At 42.5% G+C, this 27179-nt stretch overlaps 1 protein-coding gene and 1 long non-coding RNA gene across 3 annotated transcripts in view; both read left to right on the top strand.

Annotated features, from left to right (window-relative positions):
* Window positions 1-27179, top strand: part of WDFY2 (WD repeat and FYVE domain containing 2) — a 178802-nt gene that overhangs the window by 38073 nt on the left and 113550 nt on the right. The window lies entirely within an intron of this gene.
* LOC121012917 (uncharacterized) lies at window positions 3169-4746 on the top strand. Its single transcript, XR_005782402.1, has 2 exons — window positions 3169-3833; window positions 4361-4746. It is a non-coding gene; the product is annotated as an uncharacterized LOC121012917 (long non-coding RNA).

The raw sequence follows: 27179 nt of genomic DNA, 5'->3' as shown, positions 1-27179 counted from the left end.
GCTAGGACACGTGTTACTTCGTTACTAGAAGTTTGCTTTAGGCTAATGGACGGCCCGTCTCTGACTCTAGTACTGGTGATAGTGATGGTAAACTAGGAGTTGACAGGATGCTGCTTTAATAGCAAATCCATCTCGGCTGCCAGCTTCTGAGCTTCTTGAGGGCAGGGACTGTATCTCGTTCTACTGTGTATCACTGTGGGATTCCACAGTGTGTGTCATTAATGTTAGTTGTATGAATGCCTGTGGAGGTGGATGGAGGGTTTAATGGGCGGACTCGGTCCAGATGTACCAGCTGGTCTCTAACCGGGAGAACTTTGTGATTTACAATTAATGATTGGATCTCGAAATCATCAGTGGACGTGTGAAGGGTCTCTTGTGGTAGAATGCGTGCAGCCTGTTTACCTTGTTTAAAGGGAACGTGCCTGCTGCTCTGGCTCATGACGTGCCCCAAACCTTCAACTGTTAGCAGACGGCGTCAGCCCGTGACCAATCCCCGTTCTCACAGAATGTTGCTGGAATTCCCCTGAACACAGAACATCACAGTTGTAGAAGATGGGAGGCTTGCCAGAGCCAAAGCATGGAGGCTTGGGGTGCCGCCTCCCTGCCTGTCGCCATTGTGAACGCCGGAAGAGGGTGCGTTGAGGAGGGAGTGAGCAGCGCCACAAACCTTTGGTCAGGCAGCGGTCACAGGATTGCTGGGGCTTATCTACCTCTGGTAAGGCTAGAGAAGTGAACAAAATATGTGATGCCTTTTGCTTCTCTAAAAAATGTACCGTAAGGGTGAGCTGCAGAGCTCCAAGTATGAAAAAAATCGTGCCTCATTTTCTTTCTTTGGCTTTCTTTTCTTTCTCAACTGTGTTGGGCCTTCTTCTGCCTTTCCCAACAGGCAAATAAAGAAGAACTCCAAAAGGTGTTCTTCCACAACTAAGTAATGGGACTGAGGTCCCTCCAGTGGGACTGGGGACTGTTTTCCTCGCCCTGCCTCGTGTTGTGGGCAGTCAGAAGTAAGGGCGAGAAGAAACAGTGGTGACTTACGGGACCCACAGGCAGAGAGAATGATTCCTTATTTTTGAATCATTTGGGCTGACCTTCCTCACAAGCCCCTTCCCAGTATGGAAGTCGATGGGGGAAGCCGCTTACATATGGCTTAATCCAGTGAAATTAGCCTGATGCAACAACTTTAAGTAGTCTTTAGGTAGATGCTCACTTTTACCCATGTCAAGTGCTCTGATTCTTGGATTTCCTTTTCCTCCACGGACCTCGCTAAGGTGGCATCTGGGTGAAGGGGAGGGGTGGGCTGGGGAGTGGATGGGATCTGTAAACCCACCTGGTAACCTCTGGGTCCCTCGTGGCTCTGCCGTGGAGCAGCTGCCTGGACTGGAGATGGCTGAGCGAGGGCGTCCCTCCCTGGAGCCGGCCGCCGAAAGCTCTTGCTGCTGGAACTCCTGTTTTGCTTGTCATGCTCGGTCATGCCTGGTCGTGCTCCTGGCAGGCTCCGCTTCACTTTGGCTCTTATGGGCATGCTTCCCCTCTGGGCCTCTGCCATATCCTTCAGCCAGCTCTTGGCCTAGTGATCTGGTCCCCTACGGTCTTTGTAGAGGCGTCACGTCGCCCCTCACCGGGCACTCCCGTGACCCTCTGTCCAGCCCACCCCATCTGCAACTGCTCATTTCTGTCTCACCCTATTCAGGCAGGATTTTCTGGGGCTCGTGGAAACAGAAAAGTCAGGGCTGCAGAGGTAAATGATAAACTCCAGCCGTTGCTCTGTCTGACTTTGCTGTAGCACAGTTTACTTGGACGTGACTGACCAGACCAAATCGACGTGGTGTGGCCCACGAGGCAGTCTGTGCCCAGAATCCTAAACTGGAAGCATGGCAGAGGCCTTCCTTCTTTCACCCTGTGAGCACACCTTTCAAGAGCGGGGGATGGGACACACTTACCTCCCCCACTTCCTCTCCTGACTCTGGCTTTCCTCTTTTCCCACTTCCCTCTGGACCAGGCCCTGCCCCCTTTTCCTCATCCTGTTGGCTTAGAACTTCCCTTCTCTCGTGTTAGAACTTTCCTCGTGTATAAAACGTGATGATCAAGTCCTGTTGGCTTCCCTGTGTTACTAAAGTTGAAGTGATTTAGAAAAAAATGTTTTCTCTGGGTAGAGCATGCGATTCCTGCTGCAAAATCATGTCTCTCTCCTCTCATCCCATCCTCCCTTCTTACATTTCTGCCGGAACAGAAGCACATAAGCCTTGCCCAGGCGAACAGATACCTTTGATAGCTTGAGGGCTGGTCATGTTCAATGCAAGTGTACTACTAGCTCAAAAATACTCTCTTCATTACGTCTGTAAGAATCAAGGGACCTTGTTCACCTGGGAAACAGCAGACTTTAAAGCAATTAAGACTATACTGAATTGAAGATCTCTTTTGGCCTTCACGTCTTAGAGTAACAAAGAACAGAGTGGCAGCCATCTCAACTCTGAGTGAGTTTTATTTATTTATTTTTTTTTTAATTTTTTTTTTTTTTCAACGTTTATTTATTTTTGGGACAGAGAGAGACAGAGCATGAACGGGCGAGGGGCAGAGAGAGAGGGAGACACAGAATCGGAAACAGGCTCCAGGCTCTGAGCCATCAGCCCAGAGCCCGACGCGGGGCTCGAACTCACGGAGCGCGAGATCGTGACCTGGCTGAAGTCGGACGCTTAACCGACTGCGCCACCCAGGCGCCCCTCTGAGTGAGTTTTAAAGTATGCAATGTGATGGCTGGCCAGATCGGTCCTTTTGGGTTTCCTCGGGCCCAAGTGACAGTTGCCATCTGGAGAAATGCAGAGATCAGATTGGTTCCGAAGTGGTCAAGTGGTACCAGTGACTTAAAAATTTGGGTGCAGGTTAAAAACACCGAACAGAACTTCAGTATTATGATGTTGATAAAACTGTCCCGGTTAGTCATGTAGTGGGATTTTCTGTTTTTAAATCAACAAAAACCACACTCTATCCTTTTTTTCTCAATTTTGTTTTTATCTTTTTGTTCAGTTTAAGTTGATGTAGAACATTGTGTGTGTGTGTGTGTGTGTGTGTGTGTGTGTGTGTGAGAGAGAGAGAGAGAGACAGAGACAGAGACAGAGAGAGAGAGAGAACATTGTATATGTGTGTGGGGCGGGGGAGAAAGAGGAAGAGGGTTGGAGGGAGGGAAGGATGGGTTGTTTAGCTTCACATTAAATACTGCGTTTTATGTTTATGAAATTCTACTGAAATTGGAGGTCCTTATTTCCCTCTTCACAAAGGTACAGGATTAACTCAGAATATGTTTGTGCTGTGATTCACAGCAGGAGGCCATATGCTGACAGTGCAGAGCTTCGCATCCCCAAAGATAATATTTGAATTTTAAAAGAGTGTTTAAGTGGAGCACTTGACTTTCTTGTCTTTGTTTTGAGACCCTTTTTGTTTTTTTATTATTGTTCTTTATTCCAGGCTTGTGAATCTGTCCAAATATTTATAAGCCCACACACATTTTCTTGCAGCCACTGTCTCCTGTGGCGGCTCACTGGCGGGTAAATGACTGTTCTTTTGTGCAGCAACACACATTTACAACGTTCTGTAGACCACTGGCACTTTCTCTAGCTACATTATGTGTCTCACATACGTAAGGAATAATTTGCAGGTTTCAAATTCTGAACCTGGTAGAGGGCCGACTCCCTCTGTAAAATGAACATTAACCAAGAAGGGATTTTAGAATAACATCTTTATTCATTTGTTCGGTTATTAAACATTTACTCACTGTCTTCCTGGCACTCTGCTGGAGTTTTGTTCTCCAAAGGCTCACAGTTCCATCAGGGAGGCAGGTAAGTAAAGAGTTACCGTAGAGAAGTTAAAGTAGACAAGGCTGATCAGATAATTTATGGTCTAAACCAGGACCCCTTTAAAAGTAAAGGTAAATTTGAAAATGGTTAAGATGGTAAGTTTCATGTTAGGTGTTTTTTCTTCCTACAATTAAAAAAAAGAAGTGAAAGTAGGTGTTGTTACCGCCTAGGCCAGAATGACAGACCTAAACCAGGGCAGTACTGGCTAAAACAGATAGTGGGCAACCTACGAAGCCCTCTGTTAGGAAAATGAAAGGGAGGCTGGAGGAGGAGCAGGGAGAATGACAGAAAAGCCTTGCCTTCCTCATCTCTAAAATGGGCATGGTCATAGCACCTAATTCATAGGAGTTGTTAGCAGGATTCATTGAGTTGATTCAAGCTCCTGGAATCCTGCCTAAGAGTGCAATGGTTTTTTAAATCTCTTTGAGATAGGGAAATGGAAGGGACCCCATGAAAGAAAAAGCTGGGTTTTTTTCCTTTACTTCTTTCCCTGCTTCTCTTCTTCCTAGGACCTGCACCCCCACTTTACACACACCATCATGTATGTCCACCGTGTAAAGGAGTTAATGATTTCTTTGGAGTCTTTCCAGAACAATAGAGAACATCTAAGGAGTGTCCAAGAGAGGTCATCTCATGAATGCTTTTTAAGACCACTGACTCCAGACACCTTGACAGCAAGACCCCTGGCTCCAGGGCATAAGTGACTTATGGAACACACCTGAGCCCCCGTCTCTGTTTGGCCAGTTCCTGGATGCCTGAGAGATACGTGCACCAGAGCACCGCCCTCAATAAAAACTCCAGACCCCAAGCAGAGACTCGTGCCCTTTTTCCTTTCCGAATGTCCCACAGGCTCTGTCTGTATCTGCTCTGTCTTCAGTAAACCCTGCTCTCACTTCCTTTTGGCTCACATTTGATTTTCATCCCGTGCAAAGCCAAGGATCCTCTTGGTTGGTCCTGGGGGACCTGCTCTGGGTCCTCGGACCTAGCCTGCTTGCATCAACTTCACCCATTTTTAGTAGTCACCTGTGATTTGCCTTTGTTGTAGAAGTTGATATATTTGTATGTGTGTGTGTGTGTGTGTGTGTGTGTGTGTGTGTGTTTACACAGTACAGACCTCTCAACAGATGTCAGCATGTAGGAATGCATATCCTGTCAACATTTGGAAACGACCTTATTTCCAGCTTTTTCTCATTCCCTCTAGAAATTCTGGATATTTTGTGGTTCCTGTCCTCTCAATCAATCTCATGTTTGTCTTTTCCACAATGGACAGTCATTACAGGCAGCTCTTTTTTAAGGGTTGGATCCTTTTTTTTTTTTAAATCTATAGATGTAATTTCTTCACTGTCTCCTCCCGTCCCCTAAGCTTTTAAGATAAAAGAAACAGAATAAAGAGACATAATTAAATGACGGTGCTCCCTCTGTCCCCTAATACTCCTTTCAAGACCCGTCTTTGAAGTGACTGAACCCTGCTTGGAGATAATGTGATAAAGATGAGAGATCAGAGAGAGGATCAGATTGGGGGAAACCACTCCGTGGTAAAATTGATTTCATTTAATCGAACCTACTCCACGTACACACTTTTCTTGGGGTTGTTGTGCACAGATTACTGCTGGGTTCTGATAGAATGAATTTGCTAAAAAGCAGAAGTTCAGATTTCATCCGAGATACTCTAACCCTGTGTTAGAGTACTCTTGCCTGAATATTTATAGTTCTGTTGCCCAGGACTGTGAGCCATTGCTCTCGTACTGTCGTGACTCCTGATTTGCTCTTCCGGTTCCATTCATCACTGGGAGTGGCAAGAATCTTGTGTGTTGGGTCCTCATGTGCCCATATTAGGCCACTTTCACTCTGCTTATTTTAATTCATCGTGTGTTCAGCAAATGTTAGTTGAGTTCCTGACTCTACCAGGTGCTCTTCTAGGCAGGGGATGATTATTAGTAAAGCAAAGATCCTGCCGCAGTGGAGCTTATATTCCTGTGGGGAGAAATAAACAGTAATTATTATGGATAAGTAAAGATGAGCAGCATGGCAAAAACCCTAGAGCAAGGTAAAAGGATCAAGACTGCAGGTATTTATGGGTTGGAGGGAGGTTAAATTTCCATTGTTTGCAAAGGAATGGCCAGGGCAGTCGTCACTGAAGGTGAGAAGTCTTCTCTGAGAGAGCCATGTTTGAACCAAGATTGGAAGGGTGAGGGGCTAACCGTGGGGCTTCCCTGGCAGAGGGAGTAGCTGGTGCAAAGGCCCTGTGGCAGGAATATTCCTGACACTCAGCGTGTAGACCAGTGTGGCTGGGAGGAGAGCGCTGATGCAGAGTTTTGATTAGAGGAGTATAGTTTACTCTCATTTAATGGGATCGACTGACTTATGTGCAACTCGACCATGGGCTGGGTGGGAGTGAGTGGGGACAGCAGCTGGAGGACCCGTTAGGAGGCCAGCCCATTGCAGCAGGACCAGTGGCAGTGGCTTTGACTGGGACTACAGTCGCAGAGGTAGTGAGAGGTGGTAGGGTTCTGGATACTTCGATCATTCCAACTTTACTTGGCGGTTTCTGGTCAAGTATATTCTGGCGGAACAGCACTTTAACCACACGTATCCCTGGTATTGATATGGTGGTTTCCTCCTCTCTTAATGGCACATGTGTCTAGCACTTGATTGTGTAAATGTTTGGGGTGCAAAATTCACGTTTCTTGAGTTTAATCTGGTTGCAACGCTGAACGAACGCAGCTTTTAGCCTCGGTTACGTAATAAAGAGAAAAAAAAAATCGAACATAGCTTTTAGCCTGTTATGTAATACAGAGAAAAAAATGTGTCTGTTGATCTTAAAAGTAATAATCTTCTAAAAAAAACCCACCCAAATAGGTATTTTTAACATGCAAAGCAAAATTGTTCCACTGCAGCCCATGGCAACCACCACTAAAATTTGGTACCTCTTCTTAATACGAGTCAATTAACGTCTTCCTCAGTCTGGAGGGTTTTCAGGAGTTCAGAGCAAAAAGGAAAATCACTTCTAGAAGAAGTATCTCCAGACTTGAGAGCTAAGCAAAAATGTTACTGAGGCCAACGAAAATCCTGTGGAATTCAGCCAAGATTAGGCGGCTCAGAGCGCAGCCAGCCCTGGCTGAGGGTGGAATGCTGACAGGGCACGGATGAGCCAGGACTTTGAAAAGGAAACTGGTATCAGCGGAGGGAATTTTCACCTGATGTAGCATTTACTGCTTCACACTCCAGCAAGTTACTTCTGTCTGATTGTTTTAATGTTGTCAGACAGCGTTCACACAGTCAGGAGTAAGTCTGCCTAAGAATTTTTGGTGAAATAAAGTAGAAACCACAGTTGGAGGGCCCAGAGCCAGCCCCTCACCCCCACCCCAGTCGCCACCAGGGCCTGCTGCCACATCAGTGAGCTCACAGCGAGGATTTGAGGGAGGAACTAATGTTTTAGAATTACGCTTGGGATCTCCAACTCTTGAATAGGTGAGCATGTGAGGCCCAAGTGTGTCTTTAGAATGTAAATTCCACGCTCTAGGACCTTCATCTTTTCTCATTCTTTGTTGGAACTTGTGGCCGCGTTTGTGCAGTAGAGCAATGACTGGGTTTGGAGATGCCCATCCTGTTATCTGCGAGGCTTGGATCAGTTCACCTCCCAGAGCCTCAGTTTACTTCTCTGTACGGCAGAGTTTTTCGTGTCTATTTACTAGAGGGCTCGTAAGGATCATCCCAACACACAGAAAAATACAGGAAGCCTCATCTACCGGTGCCAAGCTCATTAAATAGCTCCTTCCTCTTTCTCCACCAGTGGCTCCAACGATTAATTTTGATTGATGATTAACATCATAGATGTTTATAGTTTATTTAACTTTGTATAATGGAGTATATTGCATTTCATAATTCATGTGACTAATGTGGCAGGGCCTAAAACAAAATGAAACACGCCTAATAAAAATATTTATTTCAGTGAATTTTTTGTTTACAATTTGACGTTTACACATTCTTCAGTGACTCTTGTCACATTAGTAAAGACAGCGACAGTAACCATAAAGGCAGAGCTTAATTTCCATTCCTTATGGAGGGGGAAGAGGAGGGAGAATGACTTCACAGGGCACTTCATGCCCCACAGATGGCACTTTGCTGCTTTAGTGTACCCACCATGTTGGACTGAATAGAATTTTCTCACTTGAAGATTTATAGTATCTAAAAAGAGCGTTAGAAATGGACTGACCAGCGTTTAACAAACAGGATCACAACTAAAGATTGAGCAGCAGGATAAATTCCTGCAGGGTTTAGAGGCGCCTGGGTGGCTCATTCGGTTAAGCGTCCCGCCCTTGATACTGACTCAGGTCATGATCTCCCAGTTGTGAGCTCGAGCCCTGCATCGGGCTCTGTGCTGACAGTGCAGGGCCAGCTTGGGATTCTCTCTCTCCCTCTCTCTCTCTGCCCCTCCCGTGCTCATGCGCTCTCTCTTTCCCCAAATAAGTAAATAAACATTAAAAAAAAAACCTGCTTGCAGGGTTTAGACCTCTTCTGAAGACCTCTGTGTGCTCAGTGGAACATTTCTGCTTGTAACAGGGATCCATTGTGATGATTTTCAGCTGTACACTCCCAGTTTCCTTGTGTGTGAAATGGGGAGTTTGCTTAGATTATTTCTCAGGGGTCCTTCAGTTTTGAAATTGAAATTGTGAGATCCAGATTTTTAGGTGTAAGCTGTGGAGAAGTTAGTCTTGAGAGATGCCTCTGAAGTTAATAGATTAAACTGTACATGTGGGAAGTCCCTCACCCTGTTCCATCTACCTCATCGTGAGGGGAAGGTTAACGGGAGGAAGTCACTGAAGCACACCAAATGGGTAGCGTAGGTTTCTCTGCCCTGCTTTGGTCTCTCAACATTCATTTTGTCTACAGTAGATTTAGGGCACAGATGGTTACTGGTGTTAATTAAATATCTAAAAGAAATCGAGCCCCTTGGAAATTGATGCATTATAACCATGAATTTGTCTTCATATTATCTTTATGAAAGATGGCACGTGAAAAGAGAATGCTGCTGGCAAAAAATGGATTTAAGTTTCCTGATTTAATGTGATTTTAGGGAAGGCTCTTGAATGATTACAGTGTCAAGTTCCTCACTGCAGCATGCTCTGTTTTTCTGTTTTAATTTTCCTGTGTTTATCCATAAAGGCTGTAACAGTAATCGTGACATAAAGGCCCATGAAAAGGAACTGTTCTATAAAGTGTTACACCTTACATAGGGGATAATCATTAACAACATCATGAGCTTACTTTTTATACAAAACTAGTATGCATGTGGTGGAGAATTAGAAAACTCATACACGTGACACGTCAGTTTGGAAGAAGTCTAATTGGAAAACAAGAAAAGTACCCACGCCATTATGGCCAAGAGGCCATTGAGCCCCTTTCTTCAGTAGCATTTCTACTTCAGTTCATCTGAAAGACATACTTTTTCTTTTTTCAGTTTATTACAAGTATTTACATTCTTATAAAAAAAAATACAGAAAGCCCAAAAAAAGCATAGAAAGAAGGCAGTAAGAAACCACCCGTGATCCACCATGTTGGAACGACCACTACTCACAGATTTTTTTTTTTTTTAATTTCTTTAAATGTTTGTTTATTTTTGAGAGACAGGGAGCAGTGAGCAGGGGACACAGGTTTCTTTTAGCTCTTTTCCCCCTCCAATTTTAGTATGGTGTTATCGATACAATCTTACAAACCTCGTGTTTGCCTAACAAACATGATGTCCCTAGCACACCGAAGGGGATAGGTGGAAATGTGGGGCTTCAGCCATGAAAGATACATGTGAGCCACTGATCAACCTCGAACTGTCTGCCTGGGAGTCTTATTGTTTACATCACTGCGGTTGCAGTTCTGTTATTTACAGCCCAGATCATTCTTTTTTTTTCTTCTTTTATGTTTATTTATTTTTGAGACAGAGAGAGAGAGGAGCAGAGAGAGAGGAGGACAGAGTATCTGAAGCAGGCTCCGTGCTGACAGCAAAGAGCCCAACACGGGGCTCAAACCCACAAACTGCGAATCATGACCTGAACCAAAATCAAGAGTCACTCAAGAATCACTGAGTCACCCATGGGCCCCTGCAGCCCAGGTCATTCTACACTGAGAAAACTGCCTTGAATTTATGCATTCTTCCCACGTATATGATTCCTGGCTTTTGCACACAATGAACATAGAGCCTATCATCCATAATTGACCACACACTGCTTTTCTCCTATCACATACAGTTGCTACTTTTTTTTTCTTTTCTTTTTTTTTAAGTGATCTCTACCCCCAACGTGGGGCTTGAACTCACAACCCAGAGATCAAGAGTCAGATACTCTACTGAGGGAGCCAGCCAGGCATCCCTTGATTCCTTACTTGTGTAACATGTGAGTGTAGAATAAGTTTCTGCAAGTGGAATTTCTGGGTCAAAGATTATATGCTTTTTTAAGGTTTTTGACCTCTGAGGATTTCCTTTATTTTCTTGTCAGCTCATCATAAGACTTTAAAAACATTTTTTTTTAAGTTTTAATGAGATTTTGGTATTTTAAACTGGTAAAGTTTCCTCTCTTCTTCTTTTTTGAAGTGTTTGGTTTGCCACAGTGCCTACAATGTTATTTCTTTCTTCATATACACTTTTTTGAGCAATTACTATATGCCTGGCAATTTTTTTTGCAAACGTTGCCTCATTTAATAACCCTGGGGGTGGGTTTTGCTCTTTTTTTGTGAATGTTCCTCTTTTGTAGGGGTATTTAACCCCTTAGTGTTCACTACATGTTTGGTCTTACCCTGGCATCTTGTGTTAGGTTTTCAAATTATTATCCTTTCTTTTTTACTTTGTCAAATTTTCCTCTCTTTTAAAGCAGAAAAGCAGTTCTTTTTGTGACTTGGGAGTTGCAGGTCTAATTTGTGTTCTAATTGTGGGTACATTTAAAATGTGAACTTATTTAACATTGGAACAGTATCTGTGCAGTTTCCATACACCATGAATGCTTCAGCACATTGTTTCCTTCCTTCCTTCCTTGCTTCCTCTTACCACCTAAATTTTGTTGAAACAGTTAGAAATGTTTGTTCCTATTTTTTTTTTTTTACGTTTTTGTCCCTTTAAGCATCCTTGCCGAACATTCCTATCATAATTTCAACACCATTAGCATTGTTTTCTTAGCTGTACTGTTCACTGCTATTTCTTTTATACTTCTATATGTCTGTGCTGCTGTATATGTTCTACTTTCTTTTTTTTTTTTTTTTTAATTTTTTTTTCAACATTTATTTATTTTTGGGACAGAGAGAGACAGAGCATGAATGGGGGAGGGGCAGAGAGAGAGAGAGGGAGACACAGAATCGGAAACAGGCTCCAGGCTCTGAGCCATCAGCCCAGAGCCCGACGCGGGGCTCGAACTCACGGACCGCGAGATCGTGACCTGGCTGAAGTCGGACGCTTAACCGACTGCGCCACCCAGGCGCCTCCTGTTCTACTTTCTTGAGTTCTTTATTTAGAACTTTTTTTTGTAAGTTTATTTTTCTAGACAGACAAGAGGGAGCAAGTGGGGGAGGGCTAGAGACAGAGGGAGAGAGAATCCCAAGCAGGCTCCGTGCTGTTAGTGCAGAGCCTGAGGTGGGCCTTGAACTCAAGCACGGGGAGATCATGACCTGAGCTGAAACCGAGTGGGATGCTTAACTGACTGAGCCACCCAGGTGCCCCTTGAGTTCTTTAATTTATTTTTTCAATTGCTTGTGTGTCCTCCCCTCCTGAAAGATTTTCTTTTCCTGGGGTGCCTGGGTGGCTCAGTCAGTTCAATGTCAGGCTCTTGATTTCGGCTCAGGGCCTGATCCCAGGGTGGTGGGGATTGAGCCCCAAGTCGGGCTCTGTGCTGAGGGTGTGGAGCCTGCTTGGGATTCTCTCTCTGTCTTTCTCTGCCCTTCTGCCCCTCCTGAAATAAATCAATACACTTAAAAAGAAAGAATTTGTTTTCAAGAAAGGATTTATGGACGGTATATTTTTCTTACATAGTGTATATTTTTATTTTTTATATTTCTTATGTATTCTTACATATTTCTTCTGCTTTATCATGATGATTATAGTATTGATAATTTAGCTCAATTTAGATGCCTTATGCCATTGTCTTTTCCCTTCAGGGTCCTGTACATCTTACTCTGCTGTCTTTGAACAGTTAGTATGGCGGATGAGACCCAATGTCCATTTCATCCATGTTCCTTTTTGTTGTTGTTACCAAATCTTGGTGGAGGTTCAGATGTCTGTCTATGGGATAGTTCCCTCCCGACATTCAGAAATTTGGGGATGCGTGGATCTCTTACGATGAATTCAGAGCCAAGCTCTGAGTGAGTAATTTCAGTCTGAAAAACTCATTTTTAAGTTCTGGTTTTTTCCCCATCATGTACTTAATTATTATTTCTCCTTTACACGAATCATTATTTCTCTCCCGTTTCATTTTCTCTTTCAAACATTTCTGTTATGCACATATTTGAGCTTCTGGACCTGTTATTCTGGAGCTTTCCTTTCACTGGTAACTTCCAATGTTTCATGATCTTCCTGTGAGTTTTGGCAGGTCTCACTGAATACATCGATGCCAGGCTCGCCTTTGCTTCTGCTATTGCCGGTCTGCATTTCACTGCTTCTGTTTTTCAGGCCTGCAGTTTTACTTTTTACCTTCAAGTCCTATTTCCTATTGCTCCTTTTCACCTTTCATCCTAGTAGATTCCCGTCAGTGATCCGCTGTTCTTTGGAATCTTACTGCAAATGTAAGTTTTAAAATCTGTAAACTTGTCTTGTTTCTTGCTGTTGCCTTGATTATTCAGATTCAAATATCAGAGTTCTCCCGGCAACTTTGTTTGGGAGTCCCCTCTCTGTTGTCCCATCTGCCGAGAGAGGTCTGGTTTGTTCCATATCGGTAACTGAAATACGCTCTGTCAGAGACTGTGTGGTTCCTTGTTGAGTTCTTTTCATTATAGGCAAAAATAGGGGAAAAGTTAGATTTCTTGTACTTTCTCAGCAGCAGCCTAGAGTTCTAGTAGTCTGTGTGGGGTAGGGATGGAGCTGTAGGCAGTGGGAGACAGCTGCAGGGCAGAGTCCCCCTTTTGTTGCGGAACAGTCTCCCTTTTGTGTTGCGGTTGGCAGCTCTAAGCTGCCTGGAGTAGTTTCCCTTCCCCCTGAATAGCTGCCTGGCCTGGCATCCAGGCAGAAACTCCAGCACAGCTCTTTGTCCCACGTTGGTCCAGCCCCTGCTCTGATTCAGGAACTGCCCGCAGGATCTGAAGAGGGGACCCTGGTGGACTTGGGCCCTCTGTGTGCAGTGAATGCTTCAGAGTTTAGGCTTGAGTCTGTGATAGCCATGGTGTTCCAATCCTGGCTTTGCTTCTTATAAGCTGTTCAACATTGGGCATCTCGTTGAACGCTCTGAACATCAGCTTACTGGCGCGTATAATAATCTTGAAATTTGTTAACAGCTTGAAGCACTTCGTAGGGCTCCCAGCTCGCAGTAACTGGTGAATGGCAGCAGTTTTTTGCCGATGACATCCCAGGGACTGGCTGCTGATTGGGCTCTCCACTCACTGGGGGCTTTTCTAAACCATCCTCTGCTGACTCTTCTCAAGGGTTCTGGTCGGTGGATGGGGCTCTTAAGCACCCAGTGGGTGGTGAAGAATTTTCTTTATGGGTCAGTTGGGTCGTTTTCACAAAAAGCGATGAGGAAAGGGAGTCATTTGTATCATCCTAGTTCCAGGTACTCACGTGTAATTCTTTAAAGCAACAAATTTATTTTAATAAATGGTGTGAGGTAAGGGCCCACTTTTTGGGAACCAATAATTAATTATACACTAAGATAAGTTATTGTATAATTTATCTTTCTTCTGTATACTTGGGTCTGTTTCTGGGACCAGAAATTTTTTTTCCAATGGTCAGTCAGCTTAACCTGCTACAGAATTCTGATATTTGAATCTTTCTTTCCTCAGTGACAGGATTAGTTGTCAAAAGCATGGAGTTTGGAGACAGGCTGCTGCAGGGTTTGAATTCTGGCTCCTTTAATTCCTAAGATGTTAAGTAAATTACTTTACCTCTCTGTACCTCAGTTTCATCATCTTGAAAATGGACATAGTAAAAGTGCCAATCTATATAGGACCCGTGTAAAGATTAAATCAAGTAATTCTCAGAAGGTAACTAGAACTGAACTTTGCTTGGGGTAAGTGCTCACTAAATGTTAGTCATTATTATTATATCTCAAAATCTCCTACCGTATGTAACACAGATGTTTTTATTTTTGAGTCCAGCTTTCAAAACTGGAGATCAAAAAAACTGTAGAGTCTCTTGTTCATTATCTTCTTTCTCCCTGATTTTCAAGCAGAGATGTAGTTTTAATTCTGTAAATAACAACACCAAGAACTAATAGTGTAGTCTTGCAAAGCCCTGGAGGTGTGTTTTTGAGAAAGAGTGAATAAAAAACCTGACTGTGGGCTAACGAGGGCTGGGACCCCATTTATACTCTCTTTGTATTTCTAGTACCAGCCCTGGTTTTTAATACATACTTCATGCATGCTTTTCAAAATGAAGGAGGAGTAATACTTCGGCCTTTTAGTAAACAGTTTTAGTATCATGAAACCAGATTAGAGTCAATTAAACTTTTGCAAATTTACAACACCTGTTACCACCTGAAGACTGGAAATCCGGGGCCGATTTTTCTCAGGTATTCAGTACCAAGAATAAATTTAGTAGAGCAAGGAGAACTTGTTGGCTAAAACGTTTTGTGTGTACTGATCAAAGTGATTGGATGTGTTATGGTTGGATTAAGTGGATTTCGTCCACACTGACAAGACATAGAGCTGGAGGAGAAGGTAGGGAGATATGGAGAGCTGCCCTGTAGGGAAGCCCTAATTCTTTTCAACGACATTAGAAGAGAGAGAAATTATGAAGTGACCTTTATTTTCCATGCCAGCCTGTAGCAATAGCAGCTCTGTGGGGCACCTGGGTGGCTCAGTCAGTTAAGCATCCGACTCTTGGTTTTGGCTCAGGTCATGATCTCATGGTTCATGGGCTCAAGCCCCATATCGGACTCCACACTGACAGCATGGAACCTGCTTGGGATTCTATCTCTCTCTCTCTCTCTCTCTCTCTCTCTCTCTCACCCTTCCCCTCCCCCTGCTCCCTCTCTCCCCCTCCCCCGCTCTCGCTCTCTCTCAAAGTAAATAAGTAAACTTAAAAACAAAAAAAGAATAGCAGCTCTGTGTAACTGAGAGAATATGACAGAGCCGCATGTTGTTTTTCTCGTGTCCCTCTAGGGCCGTTAGAAGCGATCAAACCCAGACCTACCCGAAGCACTTTGCAAGGTGCTGTAGCTGCTTGGAGGCCATTTTCTTTGCTTCCTGTCTTCTGTTATCTAAATAGTGACAACTTCAGTAAGCTTCCTGCATTTTTCCTTCTGTCCTCACAGTCTGCTTTCTTCCTCTCTCAGAGTGCTCAGACAACTTCGGAAATAAGATAGAGGTGAGTAAGACCGAGGCGTTAGAGTCTGGCTGCCTTGAGTACCTCCTGGTTCGTCCTTTCACTGGCTTGGGGGCCACAGGCAGATTAGTGTGAGCACATTGTAGTTCCTCACTTCTAAAATGGAAACGAGAGCCGGATCTCCCTCCTAGAACTTTTGTGAGGATTAAATGAAGGAAAGCCAGTAAAACACAATGTATCTCCTATAAAGAAACCTCACTCTGGTGGCGTCCTAGTAAGCATGGGTTGCAGTAACAGATTATCGTGAATTGGGCGGTTTCCTCACAGTCCTGGAGGCTCTGGGTGAGAGCCTTCTGGCTTCTAGATGGCTGTCTTCTCACCATATCCTCACGTGGTGGAGAGATGACATCTCTTGTTATAAGGGCACTAATCCCATTCATGAGGGCGCTGCCTCCATGAGCTCATTACCTCCCAGAGGCCCCACCTCCTAACACCATCGCACTGGGGGTTAGGATTTCAACATACAAATTTTGAGAGGGACACGAACATTCTGTCCCTGACCGTTGTTATCATTCCTTCTGCTGCTGCTGCTATCTCCGCTACCTCACTTTCTCAGCCCGTAGGAGCGAGGGAGGCTTTTCTTCGCTACCCACACCACCACTCTCCATTCCTGTTCGGTGCCTGCATGTCTGGGCAGTGCTGGAGTGTAACTTCTCAGACTCTGGGAGTGTCTGCGTATGCTTTAATCTAGCTTGACTCTTAATGGAAGGGATGCCCACCAGAAGTTTTTCAATCTTTACAATGTGCTGGGGGTCCACCTGTGTCTTCCTTTATGTACCAGGAAGCCCAGCAACTATCCGTTGAGCGGTTGGTGATATTTCCTAAAAGGTTTCAGCTTTTGCTGGGTTGTGCTCATTTTCAGGTTGCTGTGTTAGCTTCATCTGCCTTCTGTGGCTCACATTCCTGTGTGTACTCTTAGGCTCACGGACTCCGGTTTGTAAACATGCCTTAGACTGAAAAATCTTCCATTTTGCAATCATCTTCGTTATCTTGGCCATGGTTAACTAGTTACAATCAAAGCAGACCTAAAGGCCATGATGAGTATAACTTGGGAAGTGCCATTCCTAGCAGAAAGGACAAAGAGAGAATTGACCTTGACCCACTTAGGCAAGATGGAAAACAGCCAGTTCTTTGGCCTTGTGTTCTCTTTTTAATCACAGAAAGCAAAATCATTGCAGCAGTTACCCAGGGCCAATCGATTGAAAGGACTCAACAAGATTTCACAAAGTATACTTACCTCAGGCTTTGGTAAAGACATTGGATACAGTACAACAGGAGAAAGAAAACATAGGCAAACATCAAGGAGGTCTGGTACATTCCAGGTCCTTTCTCATTTGCACACAAGGCTCTTTGTATCTTGAGCCTTCAAGATACATGTGTGATAGCTTGGCCTAAACAAACAGATCAGTGGAACAGAGCAGAGTCTGCAAAGAGACTGACACATATACACGGTCAATTGATTTTTGACAAATTCGGTGGAGAAAGGACTATTTTTTCAACAAATGATGCTGGAACAATTGGGCATGCATATATTAAAAAAATGAACTTTGGCCCATGCCTCATACGTATATAAAACGAACACAAAATAGATCATAGACTTAGATGTAAAACCCCAAACCGCAACGCTTCTGGAAGGAACCATAGGAGAAAATTTTTGTAATCAGAATCTGCATCTTACACAATCCCCAGGTTATTCTTATGAATGCTAAAATTGGAAAAGGACTGCCCTATAAGGTGAGTATTGTAGGATGAATACTAGTTATGCAAGTGAAAAAGGAGGATGGGGTAGAAACAGGTGCTTCATCAGAGAGTCAGCGCGTGCAGGGGGCATAAGGGTATGATGAGCAAGGGCATGGCTTTTGCTGAAGAAGTTGGTGCAAGAATTTTCACCAGTGTGTGGTGAAATAAAAAGAAAAAAGGACAATATGAGTTATTTATTTATTTATTTATTTATTTATTTATTTATTTATTTAATGTTTATTCATTTTTGAGAGACAGAGAGAGACAGGGCATGAGCAGGGGAGGGGGAGAGAGAGAGGGACACACAGAATCCGAAGCAGGCTCCAGGCTCTGAGCTGTCAGCACAGAGCCCAACATGGGACTTAAGGCCACCGAGCTGTGAGATCATGACCTGAGCCGAAGTCAGACGCTTAACTGACCGAGCCACCCAGCACCCCTATAGTTCAGATTTTAGAATTCTAAGATCATGTCCTTCTTAACTTTTTGTAAAATGAAAGTGCCAACAAATTGTAGGGTTCTTTGTTTGTTTGAGATGTTTTTTTCTTTGGCTCAATAAAAAGCTGGCAACCCTATGTTTAACCCTATGGCAGCCTTTCAGTTTTAGTTTTTCTCCAAGCAAGTTTGATCATTACTGAGTTAGAGAACTAAGAGTAGTTGGGTAGAATATCGGGCAGCTGGGGCCAGAGGAGCGCACATGGGTCAGATTGTGGAGGACCTGGTAGACCACACAAAGGTTGAACATCTCTAAAGGTGAGCCATAGTTGAATTTGCATTTTAGGAAGTACCTAAGTGGCGGGGTGAAGGGATCAGAGAAGAGTGGAATAGGAGGCAGGAGACCAGATAGGAGGCTCTTGCGAGTGTCAGTGGGAGTGTAACAAAGGCAATGTGATAGCAGAGCCAGGACAGATTTCATTTACATCACAGAGGCGTCCTGGACAGGAATTAGCAATCTAGTGGACAGAAGAGGTGACTTCACATTATTTAAATTATTGTCTGACTTTACATTTTGGTGCATTTAGTATGCCCACAGAAGTGCGGGTCAGCACCATTCTCAAACCTCTTAAATGGATGGATTGAAATGACTATGGAGTGGAGTGATTGAGCATCTGTGCAGAGTAGTCCCTCAAAGACAAAGAGAAACTCATTAAAATGAGATCAGAGTTAATCCGTCTTCACACTTAAGTACCCATTCATGAAAAGCTACTCTGTGTGAGTCAGAAAATGCTGATTTCATTCATTTTATTACGTATGTAACTTCTTGGGAGAATGCTGGCTAGTAGAAATATTGGGTACTGCTAAGCTTTTTGGACGTTTATTTTTGCAGGGATTAACTCGATACTGCTGCATATTATGTAGAGCAATAATGTACATATCATGCTTGCTTTACAGAATGGCTTCTGGTGGAGGGGCTCTGTGGTTCGTCAGCCTTAGCTCAAGATTTGTAGGAATTTTGGAATCTTTCTGGAAGTTAATGAATTCTTGAAAAGAATTTTAGAAAATAATTTAGTTTCCACTATTACTTTTACTTGACTTCTCCCACAAAAATATAAATGAGGGTTGACCAATAAACAGAAGGTTCTGTTTCTCTGGCTGCTCTGTGCATTTAATGGGTGTGCGTGTAAGCTTTACCGTTGGTGTGGCTTGAATTTAAGCATGTTTTCCAAGTGAGGTCAAGAGAGAGTGAATTATTTCTAGTAATAGACTTTTCTTCAACACATAAAGAAATTTTGTTGTCGTAGGTTCATCTACATTGTTTTACAGCATGTACTTTGATACATCAAGGAAATTCAATGGGTGCTTATGGAGAAGGTTCGATATGGAAGGGAAGTTAATGTGATTTTGATTTATGGGATTTATTAACATTCATGAGTATACATTATGTATCTCAAAAACCCACAGGAAGAAAGGTTGATTATAGGAGGAGAGGGTATCTGTCTATTATGGTTTTTCAAGGTAACAGATTTTTCAACCATTCATGCTAAATCATCACTTTATATCAAGCAAAATTGTAGAGGGCTACTGTTCTGTTTATTTGATGTGGCAGAGTAAAGATGTAGTGTCATTGTCTTTTTGATTTTCCCATTTTATATCTCTTTTGTATTACTACAAAGCATGTCCGATACATTTAAAATTTGAGAGAAATACGATTAGTCTTAGTTACTTTATAAAATAGGCTAGAATGTAAGGGCTTTTATGATTCCATCTAGAATCTCAATACTTGTCTCTTTTGTCATAAAGGAGAGCAGATGGATGTTCAAAATAATGTAGGTTATTTAATATGGAATCTGAATACTTTTATGCCATTTAGTGTTTTCCAGTAGTAAGGAGAATTTAATCTCCTAATGAAATATATTTAAGCACTGGAAAATAGACATTTTCGTCCACTCTGCTAACTTCAAAGCAACCCATATGCTGTTGTCTCCTTTACCATTTACATATGCTACTGTAATTTATGTGTTGAGAATATTTAACATGAATATTATGTGTTGAGAGCTTTAAAAATTTTCTAGTGGGATAATTCTGATAGTTTGTAGCAATTTCTTTTGGACATATATGCTAAATAATTTGCCTCAGCTGTTAACATCTTTTAAAGCAGGGCTTTTTCTAGGTTGTTCATTCATTTTAGAGACCCAGAAATTGTTATCCATTCTCTAGAAATAAAAAGTGTTTCATTTGTGAACTATTTATTAATACCAACAGAGGATGTTAAACCAATTCAGATTGCCATCTGGATGACAAAACTGTTTAGTACTACTTGATTGTGTATCCACTACTGTTTCTCTATTCATGATTTCTCTCTACAAAGGAGGCTATCCCTTTCTGTTACATGCAGTTATATATACAGTTGTTATGAGTCAAGACCTCAAGATTTTAAAAAATAATTAATTGCAGACCATTTCTGAAATATACAACACATGAAAATAATGATGTACCTGTTATCCAGCTTCAATGACCAACCTTTTGCCAATCTTGTGTCATGGATCTCTCCACTCCACGCTTTGTTGGGTAGGGGTTCTGGGATTCACTTTATTTTTTTATTTTTATTTTTTATTTTTTAAGTAGGCTCCACGTCCAATGTGGGGCTTGAACTCACCACCCTGAGATCAAGAGTCAAATACTCTACCTGCTGAGCCAGCCAGGCGCCCCTCTGGGATTCAGTTTCAATGAGTTATAGATTACTATATCACTTTACCTGTTAATAATATAAATGTTAGCTCGTTCCACATTCCACAGTGCTGCTATTATGCAGAACTAAATAAACTATGATTTCTTAATATCATTTAACATGTTCAAATTTCCCTAATTTGAACATATATTTTTAATGGTTGGTTTATTCAGACCACAATCCAAATAAGGTTCATATGATGTACTTAAGACAGTAGGCTTTTGATGTGACTTTTCCCATCATCTTCCTGTGGAACTTTGATCAAACTGTTTAATTCCTCTAGACTCCTAGCACCTTCAGACATCACTAGGAATGATGATATCTTTGCCTTACTCACCTTAGGGTGTTTTGTGAGGGATAAAGAGAAATAGAGTAGGGCAGGAAAATGGATGAACTTTATATTTTCTGCCCTACTTTCTTTAATTTCATTAGTGGAAGTTATTTCCCAAATCATGTCTTGCCTAACTTGGGTCCATAGTCTTCATGGAGCATTTCCAGTCACCACTGAATTAGAAGAGGTGGTGTTGAAAAATGTGTATGGCATGTTTCTTACGAGAACATGGACAGCAAAGAAAAGTGGTTAAGATCTAGTGATGCATGATTGGATTCCTATTTTCTCTAACAAGGCCCACATTCATACTTAGAGAATACTTTCTTTGTCTGAAGTTCTAAGACATCAGGGGAAGACGGAGCCTAGCTGAGTTACAGTTGTAGGCTGGTCAGTTATCTAGGAAAGAAAATGATAACTTTTTTTTTTTAATGTTTATTTATCCCTGAGAGACAGTGAGACAGAGCATGAGTGGGGGAGGGGCAGAGAGAAAAGGAGACACAGAACCTGAAGCAGGCCCCAGGCTCTGAGCTGTCAGCACAGAGCCTGACACGGGGCTCCAGCCATTGAACTGGGAAATCATGACCTGAGCTGAAGTCGGATTCTTAACTGACTGAGCCACCCAGGTGCCCCATAATGATAACTTTTTGATCTGACCCGGGCTAATCTCCTGCCATTGATTATCTTCATCTTAGAGTTGACATATTTCAAAGTGTCTGTCAGAGACGGAGCCATTATTTCTCAACTGTTGCCTCTTTCTCCATTCTCTATGTTTGTTCCTTCCAGTTATACATATCTTAGTTCTTCTCATTCTAGTCTTTTTTACAATGCCTTTCATGTTTTTAAACTTGTAATATTTTCCATATCTTGGTCTTTGTGTGGATTGTCCTGTAGAGTGTTTTTCATTTGTTTTTTAGTTTATAAATCCTCTCTTCTATTGTATCTAATCTGTTCCATTTGTCCATTGCAATTTTATTTCAGTAATGTTATATGTTTCATTTTCAGTTGTTTTTTTCAATCCACTTACTCTGTTCATTTTTCTTTTTTTTTTTTCCTTTTTTTAAAAAAAAATTTATTCTTGAGAGGCACACACGGAGCATGGGCACAGGAGGGGCAGAGAGAAACGGAGACACAGAATCTGAAGCAGGCTCCAGGTTTTGAGCTGTCAGCACAGAGCCCAACATGGGGGTCAAACTCACGAGCTGTGAGATCATGACCTGAGCCGAAGTCGGACACTTAACCCATTGAGCCACACAGGCACCCCCATCTCTGTTCATTTTCCACCTTCTCTTTTATTCTTGAAACACACTAAATGTAGTTATTTTATATTCTATTTCTGATGATTTTAGTATCAAGTCTTTGTTGGTGGTCTCTTTTTGCTCTTTAATTTTTGCTGGTTCTCTCTCTCTGATACCTAGTTTCCTGGTGGGCTTTGTTATTTTTAAAAATTGAATCCACTCATTTTCCATAGAACTTTTTAGAAAATTTTTAAGGTCTCCCTGAAGTTGAGATAAGATTGGGTTTGCTTTTGCTTCTATGGTTGCCCATGGACATCATAAATCTAGGACCACTTAAAATTAAATTCTCCATTAGAGGCTTCTCAGATCACGCAAGTAGAATAAATATCTTTCCTGAGGGCCAGTTTGTGATACATTGATTGATTTGTTTATTTTTACCTGGACAGTTCCTTACTGTCCCATTTCTGCATGGGGGGAATTTGTTTCTTATAAACTCTTGTACCAAGGAAGTGGTCTTTGAAATCCTGGCTTAAATAAAGTTTCTTATTAGATTCCCCATGTTGGTTAGGTTTTAGACCTTTTCTCCTATAGCCCATGCCCAGTGTGGCATTAAAATGGATACTTAAGATCTATAGGGTCCAATTGAAACTCTTAAGGTTAAAAACTTAAGAGTTAAAAAATTGCTAAAAACTCCCTTATTTAAGTTTTGGGGATCTTCAGATCCTTCACTTTCAAATAGGTTTTAAAATAACAACAATAAAGAAAAAACTAGATTCTACTCAATGTAAGCCAGCATTTGATTGTTTTAATCCAGAAGGTCTTTCAATGTCTATTCTGTCACACTACTAAAATCAATGGGATTTTCCAGCTTCTCTTTCTGGAAAAATTAGTTGACTTTGTGAGGTCTTTCCTTGTTTTTCAAATATGTGTAGGAACTGTGTCACAATCTTCCTTCGTCATCAACGTGGCTTTCTTGACTGGAAATGTAGCTACCTTTGGTTCTTTATCTGCCCTGTGATTCCTTCTTAGAAACGTATTTAGGATTTGGTTCTTCCTCTTTACTGCCCTGCCGCCACTCTGTTCTAACATGTTAATCCCTACAGCAGGCTCTCAACTGGTCTCGTAGGTTTTAATCTCGATCTTGTCTAATCCAAGTTGCTTGCTACTGCCGACGTAATCTTTTGAAAACATCCCCTTTCGTTATGTAAACTTACCCACATCCCCACGGCTCAGAAACTGTCCTTTGTTCCTTTTTTTCGTAGGATACCAAGTCTAATTCCTCCAAACCCTGAGTCCAAGTTGGATTTGAATTCTGGTTGGAAACCTGCTGCCCTACCCTGTTGGAGTGGGCAAGTGAATTCCTTGGATTCTCAGCCTAGGATGCCCTTTACTGACCCTCCAGGGCCAGGCTATCCACAGCTGTCTTCTAATTGGTACATCTTTTGCAGCTCTATGAAGGGTATACTTTTAGAGAGATGGCTGTGTTTCTTTTTTAAAAATTAAAAAAAAAATTTAATTTTGGTAAAATTGACATAACAAAATTTACCGTCTAAACTGTTTTTAAGAGTACAGTCCATTGACGTTAAGTACATTCACAATGTTGTGCCATCTTCCCTACAATCCATTTCCCGATGGAAAGCTCATATTTTTAAAAATTAAAAAAAAAATTTAATTGTGGTAAAATTGACATAACAAAATTTACCGTCTTAACTGTTTTTAAGAGTACAGTCCATTGACGTTAAGTACATTCACAATGTTGTGCCATCTTCCCTACAATCCATTTCCCGATGGAAAGCTCATACCCATTGAACAGTCACTCCCCATTTGCCCTCTCCTGCCAGCTCTGCTTTGTTTTTTAAGGTGTAAAATTCTTGGCCATTTTGCTGCATGTGGCTACCCTGGAAGAGAGCGGTTCATCTGTCTACAGATTCAGAGCAGTGGCAGCCAGGGGCATCCTCTGAATCACTGCTCTTTCAGTTTACTATTTCATTAAGTCCTTGTTGAGCATTTATCACGTGCCTGCCCCTGGACAGGCTGTAGGAACATAGTGGTGAGTAGGAGGACACAGACCATGCCCTCCTGCTGTGTATAGAGGCAAGAACAATATTTAAATCTACTTCGTTCCTCTAGTGATTCCATCCGTGTTTCTCCTAGTGGGTGATATTTGATGAACCCTCTTGCAGTGTTGAATTGCTCAGACTGACAGTTCAAGGCTTGTACTCATGTTTCTTTTGCCTGTGAGGGACTCTGGCTGAGGAGCAGATGGCATTGCCGATGCTAATGTGCAGGAACCCATCCAGCCTCTCTGATCTGGTGCCTTTCTAGTGCTGCCCTATGGGTTACTTTTCACCATTGCGCCGGGAATGTGTTCATCTTTTTTTTCTCTACTATTTCCTGTTCTTTTTCCTTCCTTTTGTGTATTCATATGACCTTTTCCAAGCATCCTCCCTATGCTAAGTACTATTCAAAATAAAAGTATTATAGGTAATAAAAAGTCAAAGGTAAAAATATTCAAAAATAAAAATTTTTTGAAGTTCTCAAGGAACTCACCTGATGGGGAGATATGGACTTGCTAACTAGCATTGACAGGCCATGTGACTGTTCTGACGTTGGCGAGATGCGATGTGATTCTGGAGCTTCATTCCGCCCAGGAGTCTGGAAGGCTTTGCAGGGGAGGTACGCTAATATGAGAGAGCAGATACGCAGGTAACAGCGGTGAGAGGTGAGAGGTGAGAGGGAGGGAGTCTGGGAATTCTGAAGCCCACAGCTATGCAAAGACAGCAAGCTGTGCTTAAACATTAGCCCCTAAGAGTTTAACTAAGAAAACAAAATATACAAAGCAAGGCTAGAATGCACAGAAACGAATTGCAGACCCAGCGTAATGCTTATTAGTAATGAAATAGCTCAGGGGGTACCTGGGTGGCTCCGTCGGTTAAGTGTCCCGACTCTTGATCTCAGCTCAGGTCATGGTTTCATTATTCGTGAGTTTGAGCCCTGCATCGGGCTCTGCCCTGATAACCCAGAGCCTGCTTGGGATTCTCTCTCTCTCCCTCTGTCTCTCTGCCTCCCCCCCCCGCCCCGGCTCACGCTGTCTCTCAAAATAAATAAATAAACTTAGAAAAAAAGTAATGAAATGACTCAGAATCGAGGCCTTGTGGGGGTTTCTTTCTCTTAAGACCCTTAGTATTAATTGATAAAGACTGTAATTCCATGTATTTTGTATATGTTTATAATTTCTCACCTGCCATAGGGGGCTATTTAACCTCATTTTGAGACTTCATTTTATAGATTTTATTTTATTTTATTTTATTTTTTTTGTTCCATTTCATCTATGTTGTTAAATTTATTGGCTAGATTTTAAAAAACAATGAAGATGGCTGCTACTTAATTGTGATGTTTAAGATTCTAAATTGTGAAGGCTTCCATGACCTTTAGTTTGAGAGAAAGGACCCAGCTGGTTAAAGTACTTTCTGGTGATGGCTGTAATAAGCATACCTCGCTGAAGCACATGACCGCAAATGACCAGAATGGCTGTTAGTATTTTAAAGCAGGAATGCCATTAGAAGCTCCGGGTTTTGAAATATAAAACAGCCACACCTATTCTCCAGCCTTAGATTGCTAGGTTCCTACAGCTATGAGAAAAAAAAAAAAACAAAAAACTCCAGGTGTCTGTGATTCAGCAAAGTTGTTTAGGTCTGATGTAGTGGATGGTTAAGCCTGGCCTTGAGCTGCTTGGTGGGGTGGTCCAGATGCTGGACAGCACTCAGCTTGAGCCCCTCTGTCTTAAACCCCTAGGTGCCTGAATTCACTCCACACAGCAGTCTGTCTAGCTGTGGAGAAATCCTCAATACAGAGATACACAGTGATTTGTAGAAGATTGGGTTTATTCACTACATGTGACCTGAATGCATATCACGAGAAGCTGGTAGCTTGTTTTTATTATAAATAATCATAGTGAAATGGTTTTTAAAAAAATCTTTTAGGTGTGTTTCCCAAGAATTTCTGCAACATTATTTGCATTAGAGGCATTTTTTTTTTTTACCCCCTTGAAACAAGTTGCTGTAAAAACAACAAAAAGTTATTGAGTGACATTCCCTTGCTTCAAGTTTTTCTATTAGTTTGCCCATCGCTAGGGGCTGCCTTCTGTTTGTATTGAGGTTACGCTTTGTGATCTATTAGAAGAGTATTCCCTGAAAATTCAGGGTCCTCAAAACACAGTCGGTGTCGGCATCACTACTCTCCCCCCCCCCCCCCCAAGTTACTTCAGTGGTGGCAAAAATAACAATTGTCCCCTGGGAAATGAAGCTCATTGCTATGGTAACTAATGAAGGTTGCATCATTCTAGGGCACATTTTTAAAAGCCTGAATTTCAACACGGGTAGACGCCTCGTCTTATTTTATTCAGTAGCTTAGCAACCTGTGGTATACTGTTTGTCACCACCCCCAATCTTCCCTCTTCTCTCAGAAAAGTGACCTATATAGATAGTTTTTTTTATTATGGGCACGTTTTCACTGTGAATTTGGTTCAGTTCTTAGGTATGTTTACAATGACCTTATTTTCTGGACCAAAAATTAGGACATGTTCTGTGTCTGAGAGGTGAAGGCCTTTGTTACACAGCCGTGGTGGCCCACGCTGAGGTCTTTGCGGATTTTCTGAGTGCTGCACCTCTAAACTGTTGGTGTTATTCCAGGGTTTGTCTTTGGCCCTATTTTCTTCTTATTCACCAGGGACTTAGCTACTGCTTATTGTTGGTGACTCCCACATCCCGATCCTCAGCTCAGATCTCACCCCTGGACTCCACATAGGCAGGCACTTCACTCCTTGACAGTCCTAACGGGAGCGTCTCCACACCCACCCAGCAAGTTCAAGATGAAGGCAGCATTGCCTTCTACAAAAAAATCACTTACTGACGAACCACCCATTCATGCAGCACACCACACCCAGTCAGCCCCGGAACCCGGATGCTTCCACTTCCTAGATGCTCTCAAGTCTGCCTTCTTCTCTTGTCTAGAGCTGTGTCCTTTTTGCCTGGTTTACTGGTTACCCAAACTGGTTACTTCAGGGTAAGCAGACTTCTTCCAGGTTTTCCCAAACAAACGAAAAAATTGTGATTTTGTGGCTGGCTGTTTGGCCTCCAGCGGCTCCCCCTTGTCCTCACAGTAAATCCCAGACTCCTCAGCGTGGCCCGCAAAGCCCTGCGTGGCCTCCTGCCTGCTCCTTGGTCCAGCTTGGTTCTCGTCACTGCCACCTTGCCCCTCCCTGCCTGCTCCTGCCTCCACATGCTGCTCCCGCTATGAGGAACATGCCCCTGCTCCCTCTCCCCCTTCCTCTGGTAAATGCTTCCTC

Source organism: Herpailurus yagouaroundi, unplaced genomic scaffold (assembly GCF_014898765.1).
Source record: "Herpailurus yagouaroundi ecotype Mexico unplaced genomic scaffold, PumYag 197, whole genome shotgun sequence".
Lineage (NCBI taxonomy): Eukaryota > Metazoa > Chordata > Mammalia > Carnivora > Felidae > Herpailurus > Herpailurus yagouaroundi.
This window is presented reverse-complemented; position numbering and strand designations above follow the sequence as displayed.